Source organism: Hemibagrus wyckioides, linkage group LG29, assembly GCF_019097595.1.
Source record: "Hemibagrus wyckioides isolate EC202008001 linkage group LG29, SWU_Hwy_1.0, whole genome shotgun sequence".
NCBI lineage: Eukaryota > Metazoa > Chordata > Actinopteri > Siluriformes > Bagridae > Hemibagrus > Hemibagrus wyckioides.
Window position 1 is genome coordinate 18,729,827 of NC_080738.1, and position 6,668 is coordinate 18,736,494.

The 6,668-nt window shown below is 35.1% G+C and overlaps 1 long non-coding RNA gene across 1 annotated transcript; it reads left to right on the forward strand.

Annotated features, from left to right (window-relative positions):
• The first annotated feature begins 3,078 nt into the window (after positions 1 to 3,078).
• LOC131349406 (uncharacterized) lies at positions 3,079 to 5,341 on the forward strand. Its single transcript, XR_009204069.1, has 5 exons — positions 3,079 to 3,422; positions 3,589 to 3,830; positions 3,925 to 4,075; positions 4,502 to 4,593; positions 4,766 to 5,341. It is a non-coding gene; the product is annotated as an uncharacterized LOC131349406 (long non-coding RNA).
• Positions 5,342 to 6,668: the final 1,327 nt, after the last annotated feature.

Below are 6,668 nucleotides of genomic sequence, written 5' to 3' on the forward strand. Positions count from 1 at the left end.
TTTATAGGCTTTAGCAATATACATTATCTTCAATAAACAATTTAAAAATAAACCTTTTGTTTTTGCAATCATTGTGGAATAAAGCTTATTATGCTCTGTTATTATTAATTCAGTAAGATATATTTTCATCTATAAAAGCACGAAAACAAATAATATTATACAAATATTAACTGCTATACAAATAATATAACACAAGTAACACAAACAGAAGTGCTGAACTGGAGGAGCTACTGATCCAAACACCAGATTTATCAGATGTTAGTAAAAAATATACTTCCATGTAGCCACATGCAATGAAAATCAAATTACAACAATCATCATGTCCACCATAACAGGCATTTCAAATCACATGTACAGTTTTTCACTGACATTAGTATGATTAGTATTAATATGTTATTTAATTTACAGCTTTGTTTTGACCTTTCTGTGACATTTAGACCTGTGACACTGAATGCTGTTCAGGTAACACTTCTTTCCCTATGGAAAACAGGACTCTTTATTGTTGTAGCTACTTGTGTAGACTGGTGCGTGAAGGCTTGTTTTGCACATTAATCCAACACTGGAGAACAGTGAGAGTTTTAATTTGCCAAGAAAATGCATTCAAATAGTCATAGTGCACTTCTCCTCACACTGTAAGGGGTAAGAATCCTGACCTGACTTTTCTCAACTTTAACACATCATAAAGATTTTCCTTTATGAGTACAATACTCTGTAGCTCTTTGTAGATCCATAATTTTAAAATAATTATGATTAAGATGCTTCTACATTTTTCCTCTGGTCTCCCAATGGGTTAGATTTTATCTCACTGCCCATTAATGCTGCCTCCTAGTTACCAAGAAGAGGCAGTGATGATTTTATAAAGCAGTCAGGATAATATTCTACATGCTGAATGTTGGATCTGATTATCGGCACATGGTTATTCCACACTAAAGGAACCTGATGAACTCCTTCACTTCCTTTCTGTGCAGAAATCTGAGGAAGATGGATCAGGATTTTCTTTTGTTGAAACAAGGAGTCTGGTGTCTAAGTTAAATTTAAAACAATAAGGAAATCAGTCTGCGTCACTTGTCTGAATCTTTCCAGGATTAAAAGGACTTTAAGTAAGTGAAGTAAAGAGTTGAGAGTTGTGTGCAAGCAGTGAAGATCTAAAACAGAGATAGATAGATAGATAGATAGATAGATAGATAGATAGATAGATAGATAGATAGATAGATAGATAGATATTATTATTATTATTAATAATAATAATAATAATAATAATAATAATAATAGGCAGTAATACCATACAAAACTAATAAAAACAAATATATTAGCAAAAAGTTGAAGCAAATTTAAATATATTTTATTGAATCTGTTTTGATAAACATTTTTATATTACATGACCATAGTTTTATTATTAAGCATTATTGAAAATGGCATAAATAATTCCAAAAACATTTATCTTGGTCTCATCACTCCAGAGTATTGAGTCCCAGTAGTCTTCATCTTCATCTGGCAAACTCTAGACAGGCTTTTTTGTGCCTGGGCTTTAGGAGAGGCTTCTTTGGTGGATGGCACCCATGCATGCCATTCCTCTGCAGTGTACACCGTATTGTGTCATGGGAAACAGTCACCCCAGTTTGGCTTTCTACTTCTTTAGATAACTGCAGTGAACTTGCAGGCTGATTTTCTTGAACCCTTCTCATCAGAAGACGCTCCTGTCGAGGTGTTAACTTCTTTGGAACCTTGCATGCTTCCATCGTTTTTAAATTTTTGTACCACTTTTGCTACAGTATTCTGACTGATAAGTAAAGATTTGCTGATCTTCTTGTAGCCTTCACCTTTCTGGTGTAAAGAAATTATTTTCTTGTGACATTTCTATTCAGTGTGGTTCCATTGCTGAGAGCATGAAATGAGAAGGGGTTTTCTTTAAGTAATACCCTTGTATAGTCAGCTGTCTGCTGGACACCTGTGTAATGAATAATTAGACTCACCTGTGGTTGAATTCTTGTTGAATTAGACATTTGTAGTCTAAAATTTAGCTTTTCTCCAGAGACTTTCAGTGGGGTGTACTCATTTTTGCATCACCCTAATTTGAGTAAAACTGAAAATTTTGTTCTCTAAGTTATATTATTAACCTTACTTTCATGTTATAAGTTAAATATATGTTATATAAAACTTAGTCTTGTCAACGTTTTGGAGTGTTTTTGTGTTCATTGAGATATTGTTTAAAATGTTACTTTTCAATGGGGGTGTACTCATTTACGCTGAGTATTGTAAAATGTAAACCTACAAATAACATTAACTGCAATAATTACAATGACCAACAGAACAAACAGAAGTGCTGAACTGGAGGAGCTACTTATACAAACAGCAGATTTATTTATATAATTAGTAAAAATATAATTTCATGTAGACACATGCAATAAAAATCATATTACAAAAATCATCATGTCCACCATGATAGGTGAAGATCCTCCTATTTGTTTGGGAAGCAGGTGATGAGGTTTGTGTGTTACATTTTCCAGTTTTCTTTGCTAACAGAAGTAATGGCTCCAATTCGCAGCTCAGGCTCTCTGACTGCTGGAAATGTGAAAATATGTACAGTTTTTCACTGACATCAGGATTTAATCTAGTATTTAATTTGCAGCTTTGTTTTGTCCATAACTGTGTAATATGAGATTTTTTCTGTGGCATTCTGAACCTGTAACACTGAATGCTGGTCTTAGATAACACCTCGTTCTATATGGAAAACAGGAGTCTTTATTGTTATAGTTGTAGAGTATAGCATGAAGGCTTGATTTGCACATCAATCCAGCACAGGAGAGCAGTGCTACTTTCTCTTTGCAAAGAAAATGCATTTAAATAGTCACAGTGCACTTCTCACATTGTAAGAATGTAGACAATCTAGTTTCTGCACTTGAACACATCATGTAGATCTTTCTTTATGAGTACAATACTCTGTAGCTCTTTGTAGTACCATTATTTTGAAGTCATTGTGATTAAGATGCTTCTACATTTTTCCTCTGGTCTCCCAATGGGTTAGATTTTATCTCACTGCCCAAAAATGCTGCCTCCTAGATACCAAGAAGAGGCAGTGATGATTTTATAAAGCAGCCATAATAATATTGTACATGCTGAATGTTGGATCTGATTATTGCTACATTGCTATTCAACACTAAAGGAACCTGAAGAACTCCTTCACTTCCTTTCTGTGCTGAAATCTGAGGAAGATGTGTCAGAATGTGGTTTTGTTAAAACAAGGAGTCTGGTGTCTAAGTTAAAGTAATATGGAAATCAGTCTGTGTCACGTGTCAGAATCTTTCCAGGATTAAAAGGACAGGTGAAGTAACAGATCAGATTTGCGAGAGCTGTGTGCAAGCAGTGAAGATCTAAAACAGAGCTACTTAAGACACAGCAGCCTTCAGATTTTTATATTAAAGGTATGTTTTAATGTTCATCTTATTGTTAGAATAGACTGAAAGATAATATTCATGTGGCACATAAACCAATTATGAGTATGTAAGATATAGCATATTTATTAAAATTCATTGAATAATTAAAAAAGAACTACAAATATGACCTGATGATGCATGGTCCTTTGCACAGAATTACTGCAGGGTGACCTACACTGACCTGGCAAAAGTCGTAAGTGATAGTGATTGGCTAAGATTTAAGAACGAAGCAGCAAACAAACATCTGACAGCAAATGCTTTGGTCGGATTGTACAATGATATCAATAGCTGGCGCTGGTCCTTAAACGATTGACTGGGACTGTGGTCTCCTGGGTCTTTAAAATGCATGGTGGGATGTACCATGCACAAGACTAAGACCCTTCATCTGCTACAATGGTGAGTGAATATCCTGATAATGATTTGATTAGTGTGAGTTTGATGCCTGGTTTTTCACACTTTAGGTTGTATCTTGGTATCATATGTCCTGTAGAGACAGGTGCTGATTGAGAGGTTCCCATCCCTTCAAACCTACCATGGTATCCTGGACAACCTGATAATTATGCAAGATATGAGAACTGTGCCATAGTTTATAACGGACTGTTCATTGATGAGCTCTGCACCAACCTGTACTACTCATTCCAGTGAGTCTTGTGTTTTCCTGTCTATTTCCACTAATATCCAGTTGATGGCAACTTCAAAAGATTCAAAAAATTATTCATTTATTTAAATAATTTTGTCTTTACATTTTTTTACATGATGATGCCGTAATAAATTCATCTGTTTCTGCTTATAAACACATTTATCTAGAATTCGGTGCAGTGATCAGCGCTTCGGGGTAAACTGTACATCAGAAATTTACTGCTATATTGATCCAACTTCCACTGAGATAATACAGTATGGGTTAGGGGTAATTGATGAGGACTCATTTAATTATGTAAATGCAGCAGAATGTTAGCTCACAGTTCGGGAGTAATTGATAGAACAGAAGAAGAAGAAAGTGGAGGAAGTTCAAATTAGTCTTGGAAAAGTAAATGAAACTACTGCATGTGTTTGTCTTTATTCCACAGTTACCATCATGAGGAGTCAGACAGTGAGACTGCAGGTGAAGTCTGATGGTAGTGTGTTAGATCCTGCTGTGCAGTCGTCCATTTTAGAGCAGGTGAGTCCCAGGAAATTTGTTTGTACGATGCTGTTAGTGTTTCTCACTGCTTAATTAATTGAATTTCGATCATTCTCAAGATTTTGTTTTTTTTATTATTTATTGGCTCCTCTGTGTCCTGTATTCCTTTTCTGTTTGGTTTAAATAATTGAATCCTGATTCTGTTCTTCAGCTGAAGCAGAAACTGAAAAAAAGGCATGTTGGAGAACACTACAGTGACCTGGAGGGTGCAGCCAGATGGAAACATCTTCCACAAGATAAATGATGACCTGTAACATCTAAATACTCACCTTCAAGTCAAGCAGGTTTATTTAACCTACAATGTTTAAGCTTTAATCAGTAGGGGGCATCAGAGGACAAGATTAACCAGAAGAAGTTGAACACACACATACATGTTTGTAACACACCCACTTTGACTTTGTCACCTTAAATTTAATACCAATTTCAATGTTTTATCAAATAATTAATATTTAATACATTTAGCTTTTGCTGCAAGTGGCCACTGGACACAGTAATAAGGAGAAAGTCAAAGAGGGTCTGTTCAATTACTGGGTTTAATACATCAGTGTGTCGTAGTAAAGAATAATTCTTAGACTGAAGACAGAGAATGTAACAGAACCTGTACATATACTATGTGTACTTTGAACAGTCAGATATAATGAGCTTTCCACTATTATTGTCATTTTCTTCTTTTTTCTAATTAGAAATATTTACTTATTTCATGTAATTTATTATAGTTTTCTGTACTTAATGGCTATAGATATAAAATAATATACATTAATATCATCAATAAACAAAAAAATAAACCTTTTTATTTTTGCAATCATTATACAATAAATCTTATTACGATCTATTATTAATTCAGTAAGATTTATATTTATCTATAAAAACCCATCATCATCACATCACTTCAAAACTGTCCTTACTGTTATTCACTTCACCTGTCACAGTCTGAGCAGTGACAGGTAAAGTGAATAACACTGATCTCCTCACCATGGCACCGGTTAGTGGGTGGGATATATTAGGCAACAAGTGAACATTTTGTCCTCAGAGTAGATGTGTTAGATGCAGGAAAAATGGACAAGTGTAAGGATTTAAGCGAGTTTGATGAAGGGCGAAATTGAGATGGCTAGACCACTGGGTCAGAGCATCTCCAAAACTGCAGCTCTTGTGGGGTGTTCCCGGTCTGCAGTGGTCAATACCTATCAAAAGTGATCCATAAGAAAGAACAGTGGTAAATCAGCGACAGGGTCATGAGCAGCCAAGGCTCATTGATGGATGTGGTAGCGAAGGCTGGCCTGTGAGGTCTAATCCAACAGATGATCTACTGTTGCTAAAATTGCTGAAAACATTATTGCTGGTTCTGATAGAAAGGGGTCAGAATACACAGTGCATGACAGGTCAGGGCTATATTGGCAGAAAAGGGGGACCAACAACATATTAGGCAGGTGGTCATAATGTTATGCCTGATCAGTGTACAATGGTCTCTATAAATAACATTAACTGCAATAGTTTCACTGACCACAAGGTGATGATAGAGCAAAGAGTAACACAAAGAAGTGCTGAACTTGAGCTACAGATTAAAACACCAAAATATTACTTTTTTAATCATTTAAAATATACTTCCATGTAGCCACATGCATACATGGAAGTATATTTGTTTTTCATGAGTTTTTCACTGACATTAGGATTTAATGTAATATTTAATTTACAGCATTGTTTTGTACACAACTGTGTAACATGAGACTCTTTCTGTGACATTCAGACCTGGGACACTGAATGCTATTCAATGTTAGGTAACCCTGTAGGTAACACTTCTTTCCCTATGGAAATCATGACTCTTTATTGTTATAATTATAGACTACAATAATGGCTCCTGAACGTTTTCCTTTGATCAGAAAAAAACACACACTTCAACTGATGCCTTAGTATTCAACGTCTTCTCTTAGAGGGTCAGCACAGTCATCACAGCCACAGTAAGGACACAGTGAAAAAACTTTAAATACAAAAAAGGCAGTACAGTTTTCTTTCCATCAATACACACCTTACATAAACGAACAAAACCTAAAAAATAA